Source organism: Petaurus breviceps, unplaced genomic scaffold, assembly GCF_028583685.1.
Source record: "Petaurus breviceps papuanus isolate PSGF00001 unplaced genomic scaffold, PetGlider_PUasm1.0 90849, whole genome shotgun sequence".
Lineage (NCBI taxonomy): Eukaryota > Metazoa > Chordata > Mammalia > Diprotodontia > Petauridae > Petaurus > Petaurus breviceps.
In genome coordinates this window covers 17799185-17820105 of record NW_027187361.1, presented here as the reverse complement: position 1 = coordinate 17820105, position 20921 = coordinate 17799185, and the positions used below count along the sequence as shown (strand labels likewise).

Genomic DNA, 20921 nt, shown 5'->3' with positions numbered 1-20921 from the left:
CTCAGACTCTCACAAGTAGTAAGCTTTGTACTCAAAAGAGAATCAGAACAATGGGGAAACAGAATTGTGAGGACCCTGACATTAGCTTCATGAAGCCATTCTGTCAGCCTTCCCAGAAATCTGCATCACTCCTTGTGAACAGTTTTTGGCATTTTCCCTTGCAGGGTAAATTACAGACACTTATACCTAGATTTAAACTGAGATCCAGTGAAAATTACAATCCCTAGAGACTTTATCTTGTGTAGTAAATGTCACTGTCTATAATTTGGAGTGTGGTGTAGTTATTTCTATGGTAACATTAATAAATATTAATAATACATTGGGGCTCTTGGATTATTTCACAGTTGTAACACAATACATCTTCAGTACCTGCTAGAACAAATTTGGACTCATATTACATATAATATTTGATTCATAATATATTTCAAGATAAAAGTCAGTGGAACATCTGCAATAATAAAATGATTAAGATGTGAGATTTTCTACAAGAAATAAATAGTTGGATAGAGAGATGACGTGGGCTCACTCAGAACAACAATGGCACTTATTAAGATTTGGCCAAAATGTCTCTGAGATTGTGGGTACTGTGTTTTTTACATGTAATATTGTTTTCTGAGGTAAGGCAGAGGTTTCTAGGAAATTGACCCTGTCCTTTTTATTTCATGTTCAACCTGTAGTCTTAAAATGGTACCTGTGTATCCCAGGGTAAAGGCCTTGTTGTTTTAAGGCAACATTGGTGGTCTGAGTGCTTGGTGAAGACTTTTTTTTTTATCAGGCTTCCAGGTGATCTTTTCAGTGGCTTGGAGGAGAAATTTCTGGGGATGAAAGCCTTTATACAACATCAATCATTAATAGGAATTTGAAAACTTCTCACAGATAAAAGTCTGAAGGTAGTCTGCTGTTTCATCTTTTAAAAATCTATCTTCCAACATTTCATGACTAGCAGTTAGGTCAAGCAAGAGGCTTTGGGTTAAATCAACCAGTTCAGAATTTGTGCTGTGGAATAAGAAAATAATTTTCTTGAAGGCAAAATAGTTAGCCGATAATTATCCAACTATTATGTAATGATTCAACAATAATCTAAAATCAAGTCATAAATACAAAAATTTTAATTTGAAATTGATAATCCATACTAATAATTGACAACCAATAAAAATTCCATCAATAGTAAAAAAATGATTAATAACCAATAATTATCACACTACGATCTATAGTATATAGCCAATAATTCTCCCCTTTGTCACATATGTAATTTCATCACACATCTGAGCAGATAAGAGATTAGTTAGGCAGATTATTAGCTAGGGCCTCTTGATGTGTGTCCAAAATTATAAATATCATAAAGGTTAAGGGGGAGACAGTAATGTTTTATTTCAAACCTCAGTATGAATCCTATGTCTTATCTCATTCCTCCCGTCTGTATCTTTATTATATCTTATATATTACTCAAATGACAAAATATACAGCAAATGAGTTTTTTCATTTAGAGAAATCACATATCTCAAAAAGAATCAAAGTGTTCATGTCACTATTTTTCATTGGGTTTTAAAGGACCAATGGTCAGCTTTTCCATAGAAAGCATTTCTGTATGAAAATATCTAAAATCTAAAACCATCTTTCTATTATTATATTTTTCAAATGTTAGTTCAGGTTCAGGTCAATTTAACATTAAGGCTTGTGTTTCAAACACATTTTTTAAAAATTACACTTTATATATCTTTAGGTCACAAAATACAATGCCTTAGTCTCTTTGGGGAAAGTTTAACTCAAAGGACAACATTCAAATCATTGTTTCAGAAAATGGGGGGTGAGGTGGGAAATGAAGGGCATTAACTTGCTTCTTGAATATAGCAAAATTACTGGAGTTTATTGCTTTCTTTAAAAAAAAAAATCTTTTAACAATTAAAAACCACTAATGTTCTACACTGAACAAAAATAAAGTTCTTCCCAGGGGAAAAGCAACAAATAAATAAATATGTATCACCTGTGAGGTAAACAGAGAGACACGTTTCTACCTCTGTAATAATAACATGTCAGAAAAAGAATGTCAGGCCAAGTACAGTTTCAACCTCTTTTTTTCCTTATCCAATTTAACAAAATCCATGGTAAAATCATCATTAAATCTAATATATAGAAAAACCTTTAAATGTTGTACATATTTTGTGAATCTGATTCCAGCACTTAGGACATACGATGCCTAGCACACAGTAGGCACTTAATAAATACTTATTGGTTCCCACTATTTTAGGGTTATTTTCTCCTCCTACAGGTCTCATCTATGCAGTAATCCTTGCTTCCTTTTATTTGTCAAGGCAATAATATCACAGAAGAGGAAAGGAAGACAGAACTCCCTCCTCCATTCTTTGTTTCCACTCATTGTCACCTTGAGGGACTAAGTTTAGAATAAAAAAGAATATTAAAATTTGCTCAAACTGATTTTTTAAAAACATAGATATTTTGTAAAAATCCAGATATTACTGAAAACATTTCATCCCTAAAATTAACTACGACTAAACTAATTTCTCTACATGGTGATACAAAAATTGTCCAAGGATTTTGGTAGGTATCGCTGCCAATCATACTCATGAATGGGCCAAAACATTCACGTAGGCTTGCGCTCACACACACACACAAACACCACTTTATTGTGCTCAGAGTATAAAAACCAGTGGGTTTTTATACACCTGTCCCACCAACCTTTGCAGATTTTAGATACACTAGCAGGACAATACAACAAAATTTTACAGAAGACAGAAAGATTTACACACCAAAGAACAGGCAGAAAGGGAAGACCTTTATCAGGTTAAATAATTGACTAGTCTTTAAACACCAGCGACACAGCTGAAATCTGCAGACAAATCATTAAAACCCGTCGTAGCTAGTTATGTGACACCTTTCTCTTAAGTAAACAGAGTAATAAAACCTAGCCAGGAAATAAATCTCTTATCACTGATCGTGAGAGCTGCAGTTTGATGTCTCAGCTTGATGTTGCAGATCCTAGCTTGTCTCAAGCCGATGGCAGCAATAAAGCTAAACCAGAAAAATTCCCTTATGACAATAAGACATAGAAGGAGGGGTTTTTCACCCTACTCCAGGCTCTCTCAGAAGAGAACAAAACCCCAGGACGTAGGAGGGGAGGGGAATGCACCAACCATTCCTTTCAAAGAGTCTTGCAACAGTCTAGCTCAGGTGACGGATACATAAAGTTAATGAAACTGATCGAGCCTTCCTTCCACCACAGCTGCGGATTCCTTTGTGACTTTCTAGACTCTTGCTGACACAAGAAAGGACCAAATGAAACATAGTAACAACAGTCACGGTTTTCACACGGCCCCGAACAGGAACATCTTGGTGAGAAGTCTACGGACGACTAGCCCCACAGAGACGTAAAGATCAAGCGAGGCTTCTGCAGAAAGACCTCCGCACGGAGCCCGGCACGTTCGGGGGCTGTATTCGGGCTTGTTTACTTCTCTTCTTCCTCTTACCTCCAGTCTGAGAGCAGGAAAAAGCAGCAGATTCTCATCTTTTGGGGTTTAGGACAACGAACTTCTGACACCAAATTATTAAGGCAAGAGAGCCTAGAATGGGTATCGGTAAACATTTATTCAATGTAGTTGTAAGCAGAGGAAGGGAGGAACGTACAGAAGCCGCTTGGCGGATTGGTATTAATTGTACAAAAATGGGTTGGGTTTTCCCCCATAATTTCATGTAGGGGAAACATCGCCTGGGCTAGTTCTGTTGGAGTGTAGTTCAGATTTGGCCGCAGACACTAGTTGTGTGACCCTAGGCAAGTCACTTAACCCTGCGTGCCTCAGTTTCCTCCTCTGTAAAATAAGCCGGGAAAGGAAATGGCGACCCATTCCAATGGTTTTACGAAGAAAAACCTAAGAACTTCGAGCAGAAGAACGACCCGACGAACCGAGAAGACGCCGTGTGGAACAGCCCGCCTCTTGTGACCTTGCTGCTGTGGGTGCAGCCGGCGCAGCCCGAGTTAGTCATTTTATTCTCTTCGCGTTCCTTAGCTTTTTGTCCAGCTTGAGGTACCATAATTAAAAGCCGCAGAAGACAATCAGTCCTGACAATTGCAGACAAGTGGGCCCCTCTCACGTGCCCAGGGGAGGGGATCACGTGACCGGCATCACGCGGGAGAAGCGCTCCGCCCCAGGCTTCCGGAGCCCCGTCAAAGACGAAGCTGAAGCTGGGAAGACCCTTGAGGACTCTACTTCCCCTAGCCTGACCACTCTATCCTATCCTCTTTGGCTTCCTCCCCCGTGGGAGCTCGCCCGAAGCCTCCAGAGAACCGCAAAAAGCGGTGAAAAAAAAGTCCCCAAACATCTCCAAGACAGGGGGAGTGGACGGAACACCGACGCGCATGCGCGGCGCCCTGCGTATTGCGTGTCACGTGTGCGACGTGCTGCGTGTTCCGAGCGGCCCCGGGCCTGGCTTGCGTCACTCCGCCGGCGCCCGCCCGGAAGCCTGCTCTGGTTCCGCTCCCGCTTTCCACTAGCCCGGGGCGGCGGAGGCCTCGGTGGCTTGTCCTTCCCCGAGGCTTCCATTGAGATTGGCTCTCCCCGATGGAGGAAGCAGTGCGCGCGGCCGCTGCCCCGGACCCCAGCAGCTCCGGCTCCACGGTGAAGGAAGAGGGGGAGACTGCGGCGGCTCCGGCGGCCTACGTGGGGATGTGAGAAGCCCCAGGTGACTGGGCCGGGCCGGGGCCGGGTGGGGTCAGCTGGGGTCAGCTGGGGTCAGGGGTCGGCGGTGGGCCGCCGCCAGCCCGGCTGCTGCCTCCCTCTCCTGCTTTCCTTCCCTCCGCGCTCCCCCTGTAGCTCGTCCGGTGATTCAGGGGGTGAGTGCAGGGTCTTCTCGGGGCCTCAGCCCGCCTCTCTGCCTGCCCTGGGGAGGAAGGAAAGGGCTTGATCGCCTCCATGGGTGCAGCGTGCGCTCACCTGCCCTCCTGTGTGTGCGTTAGTGATCAGACTGCGCGTCTCACATGATCACTGCTTCTCTCGTCTGCTGTCATGCGTGCCGCATACATGTATGTAAACAAACCGGCGTCTGCAAAGTTACCTCATCTGATTCTCAGCTTTGTGAGGTGGGTGTAGTGATTAGCCCCGTTTTACAGCTGAAATCAAGCGATTGAGACAAGTAGTGAGCACTTACTGTGTGCTGGCACTCGGCCAGGCGGTGGGATACAAAGTAACAAAGAATGCAGCGGGTGCTCACATTGTAATGGATGAGACGAGTAAAAGAAAAATGTATATAGAGTAAGTACAAACTAGCAAGTACATACACGCCGTAGTTACAGCGGAGGTGATCTGAGAGTGGGCGAGTAGACGAGAGGGTCAGACAATGGCCTGAGCTGGGTCTTAAAGTACAGAGCAGGACTCTGAGGTGCGAGAGCTTTCTAGGGAACAGGTCTACGCACTCTACTCCCAGACCACTGTATGCAGAAGTGTGCGGGGAGCCTTCCCCCTGAGCTTCAGCAGTCCATTTCAACTCCTTATCTGCTAAACAGCTTCCAAGTGCACAGCACTGTCCTAGACTTAAAAAGGCACACCCCCTGCCCATGTGTACCTTATAGCTGTAGAGTTGAGAGACAGAAAATGTTTTGCTTTTTTCCCTTTTTGTGGGGAAGGGGAACTGGGTTTCATGAGGTTAAATAATCACTCAGGGTTACACAACCAGTATGTGTACAGCCTTTCTGTAACATATAGTGTTGAATGATAAGTGTATAATTTAGCAGCTGTAGAATCCAGGGATGTGAGATGGCATTTGAGTGGGACCTTAAAATAGAAGCTCGACTGGTAAAGGAGGAAAGGGCTTTCCAGACAGAAAAAACAAACCTAATGAAGTCTTTGTGGTAGGAGAAACCATGCTTCTTGAGGAGAAGGAAGAAAGTATACAAGGGTAGTGCCGGGAGCAGTTTGGGATCAAAAGGTCACATATTGGGAAGGGGAATGACTTGAGTCTGTTGTATTAAAGCCCATCATTTTAGAAATGTGAAAACTGAGATCTGGGGAAGTTAAATGGCTTGTGGGAGGTCACACAGTTGGTAAGCATTTGAACTCAAGTCTTCTGACTGGAGACAGTGTTCTTTCCCTGTACTACTCAGCCTCCTTGGAAGCAAAGAATGTGTAGAGGGGTATAGTATGAAAGAAGACTGTGGATGTGATGCCATTTAAAACCTTTTGTGGGTGGCTTTGAATGCCTGGAAATTTGGATTTTATTGAGTAGACTATAGGGTTTTTGAGTAGAAAAGACCTATGCAGAGGGAAAATACATCTGGCAGTCCTATGAAGGATTGAGATTGGAAGAAGGGAGAGTAAGAGTTTCGAGATATAGATAAAACAAGTCTTATGGATCAAAATGGCGTCAAACTCAAAAACAAGGGCCACTAAACCAGACATAAGGATCCCTGTGTTTCATGTCAACTTAGGAAATCACATCTTATCCGTATTCCCTTGTCTGTTTATTTGTTTTGAAATATTTCCTGGTTACCTTTTGATTTGGTTCTGGCCACACTAGGGAGAGTTGCTGCCCCATGCTTGATACTTCTTTTGCAGACCAATTAGGTATAAGTAAAGGCATGAGGTCAGTGGAGGAGCAGACATGAAAGCAGTGACTGTAATACCTGGTAAGTTGATGAATTGGAAAGGTGAGTTTGAGCCAAGATATTCTGTCTGGGTCCCGTGTCCATAACCATTGGGGTATGCAAAGCAACAAAACGTGAAAAAAAACCAATAGGTTTTTAAAAGTAGTTGCGGGAATCAGGAAAGGCTTCTTGAAGAAAATTACCTAAGCTAGGTCTAAAGTGAAGAGAAGGGCTCTGAAGTGGTGGTGAAGAGGAAGTGCTCTAGGGGAACTGACTGGTGCTAAGTGACTTACTTTCTCAGGTCTCATTCAGCTCTTCTAGACTCTAAGCTCAGCTGTCTACACCCTGTAGACACTATTCAGAAATGTGCAGGGAGCAGTTACGGGACATGGGACTCGAATCCTAATTCCTACTAGGAGTGGCATCCTAATAACAACATGATTAATAATAGCAGCTAACATTTTTATAGCACTGTGTGCCAGGCACTGTGTAAGCACTTAAGTTGAGATATTACCCAAAAAATGTGTTTTAGTATTTAGCTTATGAGAAGAATTATGGTGTAGTGGCCAGAAATTTGGTCTTACACTCAGGGACACCTGACTTCAAGGTCTGCCTCTGGCATATACTGGCTGTCTGCAACTTCTACTCTTAAAAATCCCTAGTAGCTTAGTATTTCCTAAAAGGAAGCTTTAGAGCCCCAGTCCTGGCATTCTGGGCATGATTTAAACCACTTAAGAGCAGGGTTTTCTTCATTCTTTTTTTATCTCATTGCTTTGCATGGTGCTTGGCATTCTAGTGCTTGACACATAATAGTTATTGATTGGCACCTCCTTGTCTTCCCTTCAAAACACTGTAGGTTTTGGCCAAATAGTATCACTCTTTTTGTATGTTGTTACGTGTGTTGTATGTTATACATATTACATAATTATTACCTATTCAAATAAAAATAAAAGGGGCGGCTAGGTGGCGCAGTGAGTAGAGTGCCAGCCCTGGAGTCAGGAGGACCTGAATTCGGATCTGGCCTCAGACACTTAACACAAAAAAACTAGCCGTGTAACCTTGAGCAAGTCACTTAACCCCAATTGCCCTCCAAATAGCAAAAAAAATATATATATATTATAAAAAGATAATTATTACCTATCATTCATTTCTAAGTGTTTCCTAGTTTATAAACTGCCCACCTCACCATGACTATCATCTCAGTTAATACAACTTTACAGTTGAAATTGGACCTCTGAAAAATTCCGTGACTTCCCTATGGTCACACATTTATGGATAAGTGGAAGAAATGGATCTTTTGATCCTAAGTTCCATTATTGTTTTCATTACGTTGTGTTTTATCCATAAAAAGAGCATTCAGTATTTGTGTATTGTTTGTCCCCTCTCTTCTTTCTATTAACACAGTTTTACCAAATTAATCTGCTTATGTCTGATGCCAAATCTGTCTGTAATAAAAAGTATTTGAGTGTCGGCTCTGTCCGGAGGGATACAGAAGCAGTACAAAATGGGGACTCTATGAGAGGCTTATAGTCTATCTGACAAGAGAGTTAGTCATCTAATAGGAATCCAAATAATTAAGTACTTACTACATTGTGAGAAATTAAATACAGCAGAAGTTTCCCTGAGAGATCTGTGAGGTGGTGCAATTGTTGGAGGAGGTTGAACTTGGGCTGAGCCTTGAAGGATGAAATGAGTTTTTTAAATTATCTTAGATTTTCATATTACCTTCATTTCCAGGTATAGCTTTCCCTCTCCGTTACCTAGAGAGTCATCCCTTATAACGGAGCATGAGCTAGAGAAGAGCTAAAGGTGTGGGGGAGAGTAATTCTATTGTCTCCCCTCCAGTGATCATTCCCTACAACTCATCCTGTGCATGACTTGTTGACGCGTTGTCTCTCCCACTCGATTGTGAACTTCTTGGCTATATTTTGTACTTCTTTGTATCTCCATTGCTTAGCATGATGCCCGGCATGGCACTTAATAAATAGTTATTGACTTACTAGTAGAGAATGGGGGAAGGAAAAAGCATTTAAGTATCTGTTATGTGCCAGAAATTGTCCCACGTGCTTTGCAAATATTTTCTCATTTTGTCCTCAAAGCAGTCTCGTGAGGTAGGGTACTAGTATTATCCCTATTTTATAGTTGAGGAAATTGAGGCAGAGAGAGGTGCCTTGCCCAGGGTCACACACACAGCTAGTAAGTGCCTAAGGTTGAATTTGAATTCAGGTTTTCCTGACTGCAGGCCAACTGCTCAGTCCATGGTATTGCCTAGTAAGAACAAAGGTGCTGAGTTGAGAATGAATATGGTTTTGTGGGGCATGTGAGAATATCTGCCTGATCCAGGTGAAAGATAGGAAGAAGGAGCCCACGTTATGGAAGCATTGAAGGAAAAGAAGACTTTGGTAGCTGAGATTTGAGCAGAGGTATGATACAATGAAAGTGATGTTTAGGAATATTGTTGGTCTGGCAGCAGTATAAAAGATTTTAGAGGTGAGGGAGACTAGAGGTAATAAAAAGCCCTGATAGAATTTAGGTATCAGAAGTTAAGGGCCCAGATTTAAGGTGGTGATTTTGGAAAGGAAAGAGTTCATCCAGAAGATATTTTGAAGGAAGAAAAATAGGACTTTGTGACAAATTTATAGAAGGGATTTAGGAGAAGAATGAAAGGTGACACCGGGATTTCTAGAGGATTTCTAGCCTGAAGATAGCACAGTGATATACTTCTGCTCCAAAAAGAGAGATGGAAAGAGGAAGTAATAAATTAGATCAATTTTTTTCACATACTCACCTTGAATTACTTGCTTGTATTAAATTGCTATTTGAAAAGTTGTGTATAATATCTTTTTCATATAAAAGATAGTTAAAATTTTATTTTTAGTTCATTTTCCAGTCCATGATTATGAAAGAGTCAGTTAGCAAGCATTTATTAGGCAGTTCTGTGTGCCAGGTGCAAAGCCTATGAAGTAGGTACTCTGCTAGGCGCTAGAGATACAAATAGGAAAAAAAGCCAGACTGTCCCTGCTCTTGGGAAGTCTGCACTGTATCCAGGGAGCCAGCATTTGGGTGTATATACATATACATACACGCACACATACACAGGGTATTCAAAAATCTTTGTGTACTTTTAAACTTGAGACACCCTGTCCAGTGTAGTTTAGGCACAAAGGGCACTAGCAGGTGCTGGGGCAAGGGATAGGGCTTCCTGTAGAAGGGATTGTTTGAGCTAAGTCTTAAAGGAAGGGATTTTATGAATCAGAGGTGAAGAACTCTAAGAATGGGGAATGAAAGGCATGGGGACGGAGTGCTGTTTGTGAGGGACAAGAAGACAAGTGTAACTAAACGCTGGGGTGCAAGAAGGAGAAGTAGTTGTAAAGTATTTCTGTTTTATAATGGAAGTTCTTGACCTGTGGTCTGTGCCTGCTACATATGTGTTTTGATAACTATGTTTCAATATAATTCTTTTTCTTTGTAACCCTATATATTTTGTGTGTTGACAACCATTATAATAAGAACCCTTGCCCTAGGGACACTTGAAAGCCATTGGAGTTTATTAGAGATTTGTGTTGGCGTTTTTGCAGCTCTGTGAAGTGGGGAGGACTTGAAGCAGGGAGAACAGTTAGGAGGTTATTGTAGTAGCTTAGGTGAGAGGTAACTGGGACCTAAATTGAGGTGACACCTGAATGGGAGTGGATGTGAGAGATGTCCTGGAGGTAGAAACAGAAAAATTAGGCAACTGATTAGAGATGTGGAATGAGGAAGAGTGAGGAAGAGGAAGAGTTGGGTTAAAGCCAAAGTTGTAAACCTGGAAGACAAGGAGGATGGCAATGCTATCAGCAGAAAGATAGAGGTTTAGAAGATGATTTAGGGAGAAAGACAATGATTTGTCTCTTGGATGTATTTACTTGACATGTCTATGAAATACTTAGCTTGAAATGTTCTGTAGACAATCAGTTATGCAGTTTTGGAGCTTTGGAGAGAAATTGGAATTGAATATGTAGATTTGGGAGTCTCTCTATGGAAATGATTATCCAGAGGCAGGTAGGTTGCTCAGTGGTTAGAGGACTGTCCTGGAGTCAGGAAAACCCAAGTTCAAATTTAGCCTAAGACATTTAATAGCTATGAGACCTTGGACAACTCACTTAACCTGCCCCACTTTCCTTATCTGTAAAATGAGGGTTATAATAAACTTACTTCACAGAGTCATTGTGAGAGCAAATGAGATAATTATTATAAAGTGCTATGTAATTGTTACCATGTTTTATATATAGTGTTATTAAGTAATGAGTCAATGAAAGGGGAAAAAGCATATAAATGCTCATTATTCTCTGCCAAGCACTGTGCAAAATGTTAGGTATTCAAAAGAAAAAATGAGAAAGTCTGCTTTCAACAAACTTTCAGTTGCAGGCCCAGAAACCCTAAGGGTGCATTAACAGGTGAAATAACAGTGCCAAGAGGTCTGAAGGCACAGCAAGGCAGTTGGTAAGGCCCAGAAGACTTTAGGGAAGTAGGGCATATATTAAAGTCTGGTTGTCCTCCATCTCCCTAGGAGGCTTAAAGTCAGTATTCCTATGTCTTTACCACATGAGGCTGGGCATCTAGAGTTCCTCTGGGGAAGAGTGCCTGAAGGTTCCTCTGTTGAGTTCTTCTTGGACAGACATAGAGATGAAAGGTACTGTGCTACAGAGGAAGAGAATTTGGAAGATAAGAGATTTTAGAGAATTTAGAAGATAAGGCCCCAGACAGTTAGATGTGATACAGGTGAGATATATGGTTGTCCTTCATTCTTGGAGAGGACCAAAATAACACGTCTATGTTAGAGTCAAGGTACAATGCTTCTGATTGGCTGATTAGACCAATTTGAGCTCAGAAGGCTCTACCACAGGTCAGGCACAAATAGCCCATATGGGCATTTGGGGTGGATTCTCTAAATTTGCCCCTCTCGTGTTTCGTTTGAGTTGTTTCAATTCTGCTTTGCCCATAGAGCACAGCACCTTCTCTTACGTGGGTACACCATGCTGAGTGGTGCTGTGCCAGTGTTTCCCATGCCATACAATCAATTCCAAAGTTCTTAAGAGAGATCTTGCAAGTGTCCTTGTATCACTTCTTCTGACTGGCATGCGTATGTTTTGCATTCAAACACCATGGCCAGCCCCTTGGAGTTGCAATACAGTAGTGTTTGAATGCTTGGCAGTTTAGTTTGAGGAAGGACTTCAGTGTCTGGGACCTTGTTATTCCAGGAGGTCTCCAGAATCTTCCTAAGACAGCTCAAATGAAAGTGATTCAGTTTCCTGAATCATGGTGCTGGTAGGCTGTCCAGGTTTCACAGGCATACAGCAGTGAGGTCAGCATAGTGACTCTGTAGACCTTCAGTTTGGTCGTCAGTCTAATTCTCTCCCATACTTTCCTTTGGAACCTCCCAAACACTGAGCTCGCTCTGGCAATGCTAGCATCAACCTCATCATCAATGTGTACATGCCTAGAAAATACACTACCAAGGCAAGTGAACTTATGCACAGCATTCGAAACTTCTCCATGTGCTGTAACCGATGGTTCCACATATGGCCGGTGTGGTGGTGAGTGATGGAGCTCCTGTGTTTTCTTGGTGTTAATTGTCAGGCCAAAATTAGCACAAGTAGCAGAGAATCGATCCATACTTTGTTATTTCTCAGCTTTGGAGGCTGCATTGAGTGCACAGTCATCTGCAAACAAAGTCATGCACCAACACTCCCTCCACTTTGGTCTTGGCTTGTAGCCTTTTCAGGTTGAAGAATTTACCATCAGTACAGTAGCTGACCTTGATGTCATGTTTGTCCTTATTGAAGGCATTTGACAACATGGCTGAAAACAACACAGCCTTATTCCACTCCATTCATGACTGGGAAAGTGCGAGAGCATTATCCGTTATCCAGAACCTGGGCAAGCATGCTGTCCTGACATTGATGTACAATACGGATGGACTAGAGGCAGTCCCATTTTGATGTAATTTTCCATAAGTCCTCACGACTAAGAGGATCAGAGGCCTTGGTCAGATCTCTGAATGTGTACAGACCTCTGTTCTGCTCCTGGCATTTCTCCTGGAGTTGTCAGGTAGCAGCAACACATCAGCCATTCCTCAGCCCTTTCTGAAGCCACACTGGCTCTCAGATAGATGATCATCTTCCAGGTGAAAGATCAGCCCATTAAGGACACTGGCAAGAACCTTACCAGCAGCGACTAAGACAGAGGACCCCTCCCTCCCTCCCAAGATGGTCACAGGACAATCTGTTTCCTTTACCTTTAGAGGGATGGACAGTAGGAGCATCCTGGAACTCCTCTTGCCCCGTGACTTGGAAAATTGCAGTCAGCACTTCCCACCTTGTAAACGTCATCTGGCATAGAATCAACACCAGGTGCTTTGCCACAGGAGCTTGTTGGTCCTTCCTTCTTGAAGAGGACCATGACATCAGGGATGGATGACACGACTTGCACTTGACTTGGATTTGAGGGAGGGAGGGCTGTGCAAGGTCTCCAGCCTCACTTTCTCCTCCAGAGCCATCTGGGCCCAGTGGCCTGATATTCATCGGGACCACTGGAGATGGCCCAGGATGCAATGGGAGACCTGGCCCTTTTAGGCTAAGGTCTTTTCATGTACTCAGTCTGAGGGAGGTAATGACCATTTAGTGAATAGGCCTCTTTAAGAAATGAGTCAAGGGGTGGCCCCTTTAATTAAAAAAGAAAATCAAACTGGGAGGGGAAGATCCCAAGGGTTGCTGGCCAAAAGAGAAACCGTTACTATTGACTATTAGGAGCCTAGTGGCATTCAAAAACTCTTAGTCCATGAGAAATTTGTCTGGAGAGGGATTGACTTCAAGCTGAAGTAAATACATATTGTCCTTGTCTCCAGCAGCACTGAATGGCTGAGATGTTCTGTAGGTCTTGAGGACATAATTAGTCCCTTCAGGGCATCGTGATAGCTCTTTGGATTGTTACTATCAGCATAAAACTGGATTTTATCTGCCAGTTTACTGAGCCAAGAATCTTGCATTTCTCTAAGCTTCACTTGTACTTTACTTTTGAGGTAATTAAAATGCTGCCTTCTTAGAGATAAATTAACTGTCCTGCTGGTAAACCTTGGAGTTCTCATTTTCCATTTAGCAGCTTCTGAATTTCACCATCATTTTCATCAAACCAGTCTTAATATTTGCAGGTAATCTGACCCAAATGAGCAAATGCAGTGCCATGCACCAAATCCCTGAAAGCTGCCTACAGCTTTTCTGCTCCTCTGTTTGCTGAAGGGTTAGCAACAAAGAAACTGTTCCTGCTCAGAGAAGTGCTCTAATCTGTTAGTTTTAAGTTCTCTGTAGCTATTTTACCTTAAGGCCAACACTTTCGTTGAATGCAAACATGTAGCTTGAAGAGGTTAAGTGATGAGTCCAGCACTCTTAACACACGTTGCTTTTGTCACTTCCGGTCTCTTCCCTTTACTTTCCTATAGTCTATTAAATGCCAGTGTTTGCTGCAAGGGTGAAACCACGAAGTTTTATTGCATTTAGGTAAATGGAAAATAATGATGTTAAGGCCATGAGATGCACAAGTTTTCAGTAGTTGCTGTTGCTGTCTCCAACTCCACTCCTTCCAAGGATTACCTGCCATGCCTCGTAGCTGAGTCTACTCTAGCATTAAAATCATCCGGAATGATAAACTTGTTCTCTTTTGGCACATTGATGATGAGGGTCTCCAGGTCTTAATACAGTTTCCCTTTGATCTCATCAGGGTTTGTCATGGTGAAAACATAGGCACTGATGATGGTGACATGGTATTTTCCTGCAAATGGTAATCACATTGTAATGAGCCTGTCATTCACCCCTTTTAGTAGGCATACCAGCTTGTTGACTAGATTAGTTTTGATTGCAAAATGTACTACAGCTTCATGGCACTCCCTTTTGCTGTCGCCACTCCAGAAAAACATGTATCCTGCTCCAAATTCAGTAAGCTGGACTTCATTTGCCAGCCTTGTTTCACTCAGGGCTGCTATTTGGATGTGATGCCTGCTGAGTTCTCTCACAACAGCTTTTTGTCTTTCAGGTCTACTGGATTTTGTGTTGTCTATAAGTGTGCACACATTCCACATACAGATGGTGAATAGAATTATCTTTGCTGAAGTTTTTACACATTTTTTTTGTGTTTCAACTGCAGGACTGGATCCCTGCCTGCCGCAGTAATCAGGTCAGGGTGGGGTAAGCAGAAATTTTTAGGGTGCCTTTTCTAGACCCTTCTGATCAGTGTGGTCCTTGAAAAGGTTGTTCAGACACCCGGGGGGCTGCCGAATGCCACTGCTGCTTCCAGGGAGAACGTGACCCTATGGCCTGGGCCACCTGTGTGCAGCAGGGTTGTGACTACAGCTCCCATTGAATCCACGTGTGCTGCTTTGTCACTTGCCTATCACCACAGGTCTTTGAGATAGGTAAAAATAGTGAAATGGTGATGTCTTTTGATTCATGCATAAATTGGCTTTAAGTGAGGTCAAGTTAGACACAGTCATTGGCCTCACTCTCTCTTCCAGAGTCATCAGAGTCCAGTGGCAGGACAGAGTCAGGATGCCTGGTGATGGCTCAAGATGCAGTGAATGACCTTGGGCTCTTCAGTGTTTAACCAAACTCTAGGCACTCCACAGTGCCGGCTTCAGCCGCCTTCATGGCCTTTGGAACAGATTGTTCTAATGCACCCATTCCATCAGGGGATTCTTCACATGCTTGGGGTAGACACCCCCTACTTCACTGATAGGTTTGAAACCCCTGCCAAAGCAGCTGTGCATGCTACAGCTTCTTGGAGCCACAGGTGAGGAGTGTCTCATGTGCATCAGAGGTGGGGGACAGCCCTCACCCAGAGACCCAGAGAACATACCCTACACCCGAATACAAATGGAGAGTCAGAAAGGAGAGAGATGGACCGATTAGCCAGGCCGGAGAGCCAGGAGAGAGGACTATCACCAGTACTCAGAGAAGAGAGAATTTCTTTAGAAGAAGAATGAGTGTCAAATGCTACAAAAAAGTCAGCAAGTTCTGGACTTGAGAGTTGGCCATCCTAAAAGTGCAGCATTATTAGCACATTGTTTTCTCAGTAGAGAGACCTATTTCAGAATCCCAATTATAATCAGTAGGTTATCTTGTGAAATTAAACATAATAAAGGAGATCATGTTTTCTAAAGTAGGGATTCTTAACTTTTTTTGTGTCATTAGTCCCCTTTGGTCATCTGGTGAAACCTATGCATCCCTTCTCAGAAATAAAATTCAGAAGATTACAAAGGAAACCAACTATATTTGCAATGAATTATCAAATCTTCTAGACCCCAGGTTTTTTCATTAAAAGAATTTAGTAGGATAATGTTTCCATTATGTTATTGCTTAGTTTATTGCCTCTAAGAACTTAGTGTGACTTAGTGGAAGGAGCTGGAATCAGGAAACCTGGGTTCAAATCCTAGCCTAGACGCTTCTTAGCTATGTGACAAGTTGTCTTAACTTCACAGTCCTCAGTTCCTCATAAGTGAAAGGGAGGTAAGTGATACTTTAATTGCTTACCTGGCAGGGCTTTTAAGGGGATCAAATGAAATAAGCAGTAAAACAGTTCACACACTGGAAGAGGATTGCCTGTAATGTCAGCCATGTACATATACTAAGCGGTTAGTTACCGTCAGCTAAGAGAAAGGATAAACAGAATTGGTTTTTAGTTTTACAGGATTATTGACATGTAGTTTCATGACCTCAGTGATGCTCTGAGTATATTGTATTTGTTAATCTGATTTATGAATTTTGCCTAGTTTATAGTTGAGTGAGTCTAGATGATAGAACAAACCTAATCTAGATTTTTTCCCCCTAGGGTTTTATGGTTGCATAATGAGTAAAAGTTAGATACACTTGAAAGAAATACTTTCTTTTTTTGTTAGATTTTGTAGATTTCTGTAAACAGAATCTAGCTTCTGTTATTATACTCTTATCAGTACAACAGCTGTCAGGCCATGGGTAACTCTCTTTCTTTAAGACCTTGGTTAGAAATTCCTTGATCCCTGGCAGGGCAGTCAGTCATGGGGTCACTCTGAACTCCTTTTTGGGAAGGGGGAGGAGGGAGTATGATGTTATGAAGTTCCATATTCTCTCGTTGCTTCTTTTCAGGAGCAGCTTCTATGCCTCTTTCACTTGGGCAAAGATTACTCTTAATTTCCCATTCAGTATTTATTTTCTGGTCCAGGTGGATCTAGATTTACTATTGCTTACCCATTTCTCTTCTCCATGTAAGAAAATGCCTAAGGGAAAATATAGGACAGTAGTTATGGAAGATGTAAATATATACTGCCATTTCTCCCTCTTTGTTTTTAGGAGCTTGACATGATTTCAGAATGACTTGTATTAGTTTGTTGGGGTTTATTTTTTTTTTGGCCTTTTTGGAGGGCAGTTGGAGTTAAGTAACTTGCCCAAGGTTATACGGCTAGTTTTTGTGTGTGTGTGTGGGGGGGGGGGGTGTGTGTTATGTGTCTGAGGTCAGAACTGAACCCGGGTCCTCCTGACTCTGGGGCCAGCACTTTACTCACTGCACCACCTAGCCACCCCTAGTTTGTTGAATTTTAAAATGTAATATTATCTGTTTTTTTTGAGAATGCCTATGCTTCCGTTCAGAGAAAATGTCTTTAAACATTTTGTTTATACAAATATATTTTGGATAGACTTTATGTATAAACTAAAATATTTTTTTAAGGAGAGTGTTGTATAAAATTAGTTATTTTAAGATAGGATAAGTATAGTAGTATCTCTGATAGCAAAGAAGATAAATTCTAAAACCTTTTGTTAAGAACTATATTGCTCTAGTAAGAGTAAGAAAGTTTGTATTGTGTCTTGATCTCTGTGCTTTCTGTAAGGGTTGGTTATAATATAGAAATCGTTAAGTATTAGGTAACTAATGTTTAATGTTCCAGAAAAGATCAAGTGTGTATCTGGAAGTCTTGAGGCAGAGGGAATAATGTATTATGTATTTTAATCAAAGTGTGATCAGTCTGCCAACAAGTATCAATTATTTATATCAAGTCTGCCCCTGAGGGAAAGAAAAGTAGGAAGGCACTGTTTGCCTGAAGTTGAGAGGAGCTGGAGGTGAGAAAAGGTACAGAAATTAAAAGCAGAGGATTCCGAAGAAAAAACTTGAGGTTTCACAGTTTTGCCGGGAGTTGGCCCTGTTCATTGGGTAGCAGCAGACTTGAGGTGGGAGTGATTACTATTGACTTACTGGTATTGGCTATTGGATTGGGGGGTTCAGAGAAAGTGAATTATTATTTGAACTGATCCTTGAAGGCTGAGTAGCATTTTGGCTCACATGCATGCATACACACACACACACACACACGTGCATTCCAGGTGTGTGGTATAGTGTGAGTAACATTATGGTATAATGGAAAGCGTGTGGTGTTTTAAACACTTCAAATAACCTAGTTTGGTGTTTCCTGATAGGTTGGGATTGCTAGGAAGAAAATGAAAAATAGATCAGTGGGATGTACAGATTCAAGGATTAAATCCAAGTACATAAAAAAGTTCAGTTTACAATTAAACTTGGCGAGGTTAAACAATAAATGCTCAGAAAAATTGAATGTTAGCATAGAGGAAAATAAACATGGACCCTGTAAAATGTGTTGTTCCATATATAACAGGAAACTGCATGTAGATTAATTAGTATCAGATTCTTTTGGAATGAACTGTGAGGAAAGGTCCAGACCTATGATTTCATTGGTTTAGGGCAGTGGTATCAGAGTCAGAAATAGGGATCGCTGATCTGCACAGAAAGATCCCTGCTGGCTGCACACTAGCTTTAAAATGTCATTTTATTGTATTGTGTTTTATTGTGTTTTTGTAAATCTCTTTCCCAAGTACATTTTACTCTGGCTCAGGTCATTGCAGGCCTGTGTGATGTGTCTCACACACCTGCAGGGACCTCTGGTGAGGAAAGCCCCTCTACCAGTACAATTCAGCAACTGGCCATTTTTAATGTTAGGGAATGAGAAGTTTTAAATAGTTTTGAAAATCCATAAAATATAGTGCAATTGCATATTTATCACAGATATACAGGAGATGTCCTGACTATGAAAGTACAGATAAAATCTGCTAATGTTATTAACTAGTTCCCAGGAAACATGACATTAGTGAAAGAAATACAGGGGCAAATAGTTATAAAGAGGGGATAAAAGGCTTCTTTATTCAAAGAACTTTAAGGCTGTGCCATATTTAAAAGGTGGCAACAACCCAAATGCCAGTAGCTAGGGAATGACTAAGAAGCGTGTGTATGTTGATATAAGTGTAATTTTACTTTTGTTATAAAGATTGACAGATAGGAAGATTACTCAGAATATGGAAAAGCTTATGTAAAATAGTGCAAAGCGAAAAAAATTGGACTGAGTACTGTGTAGCTATTCAGTGTTTAGATAGTGTAAAAAAATCACAAATTGTTGGTTTTTTCTACTAGTTTATTTTTTTTATTGTAGTAGAACTGTGAACAAAAAATAAGAGTTAGAGAAAGTGAATGGGTTTGTTGATTATCAGTGGAAGAGAGGGTTACCTGATGAACCAGTAAAGACTAGAGGAGATGTATAGTGGTTTGCAAGTGCTTCTGGAACAGGGACAGAGATAAGTTACAAGTAAAAGCCTGAAGAATTATCAGAAAGCTGGATGGCAATTACAGTAAACTCCTATGTGCCCCATAAGGGAATGAAAATGAAAACTGAACTTTTCCTCAAATCTGTGTGTCTTCTGCCATTCCCAGTCTCTTGTAGTTTTTCTAACATAACTATAAGTAACCTGTAGACATGTTGAAGTGTTACCCTCTGACCTTCTATGCCATCTTCCTTTTGGTACTCATTGCTGATGCACTCTGTTGAGCTGGAAGGAGGACTTAAAGAAGTCATTTAGGTCAATCTTCTTATTTTACAGATGAGAAAAACTGAGGCCCTGAGAGGTTATGGGACTTGTCTGTGATCATTGGGTGACAGAGCTGGGGTTTGAAAAGGTTCTTTCTAAGACTAGTCCTCTTTCCATTACACCAAGCTATCTTAACACTACGTTTCTTCTGTGTGAATTATGTAGTCTGGATGAAGTTATTTATACAGAGGTGTGACTATAGATTATTAGTTCCAGAAAGTATTTCCGTTTTAAAAGAAGAATTTGTTATTCCAGATGCATCTTTAATTGTAGAATGTTCCTGGGCCTTTCTGAATGGTTTCTCTTCAAATTGCCCCCATGCTAGAACATGAGCAACTGCAGTTTGGCACCCTTTCTGAAAGCTCTCTCCCAGATCTGGTGGCATCTTTGTCCCAGACGGATTTTATCAGACTGATGTGACCTTGGACAAGTCACTCTCCCTCTCCTCTTTGTTGCCCTTTCTCCTTTTGTTGTCTTTCTACTTTGTTTGTATTTCTTTTTTTTTTAATTTTTCAAATGCTTTATTAACTTCTGATTTACATTATTCATTTCCACCAAATTTTGAGGTACAAATTTTCTCCCTGTTTTTCCCCTACCCACCACCCCGAAATAGCAGTCCCACAGGATATCCCCTCCTCCAATCTGCTCTCCCCCATATTTTCTCATGTACCCCTATCAACTTTTCCAGTAGGGCATGGTGGATCTCTATACCCCAGTGCCTGTATATCTTATTTCCCAATTACATGTAAAATAGTTTAAAATATTTTAATTTTTAAATTTAAAAATTTTTTTTAAAAAAACAGTAAAAATTTTAATGTAAAATAGTATTAATAATAGTGTGTGTATGTATGTATGTGTGTGTGTGTGTGTGTATATATATATATATATATTCAAACATTTGATTCTAAAACTTTGAATTCCAGATTAATTTCCTTCCTCCCTTGTCACCACCCTTACTGGGAAGATAAGCAGTTCAGTATAGGTTGTATATGTGTAGCTAATGCAAAAGAATAACATAGTAGATATATTGTAAAAAACTGACTATATTTCTCTCCCTCCTATCCTACGTCCCACTTGTTCTGTTCTCTTCTTTGATCCCATCCCTTTTCAAAAGTGGATGCTTCCAACTTCCCTCCCCCCCCAGCCTTCCCTCCCTTCCATCATCCCTCCTCTGATCCCCTTCCCCCCCTACTCTCCTGGAGGGTGAGATATCCTATTTAGTGTGTATTTCATTCCCTCCCCAAGCCAAATTCAATGAGAATAAGGTTGATCCATTCCCTTTTGCCTTCCTATTCTTCCCCTTCATTGTAACCATTATCCCTTGCCTCTTCTTTATGAGATAGTTTACCCCATTCTGTCTCTCCCCATCGCCTCTCATTATATTCCTCTCTCACCTCTTA

The 20921-nt window shown here is 41.3% G+C and overlaps 1 protein-coding gene across 1 annotated transcript in view; it reads left to right on the top strand.

Moving 5' to 3' along the window:
* The first annotated feature begins 4189 nt into the window (after positions 1 to 4189).
* NIPA2 (NIPA magnesium transporter 2) overlaps positions 4190 to 20921 on the top strand; it is a 31245-nt gene continuing 14513 nt past the window's right edge. The window contains exon 1 of the mRNA XM_069072937.1: positions 4190 to 4695. The gene's annotated coding sequence lies outside the window, so the exon portion shown is untranslated. The remainder of the gene's footprint in view (positions 4696 to 20921) is intronic.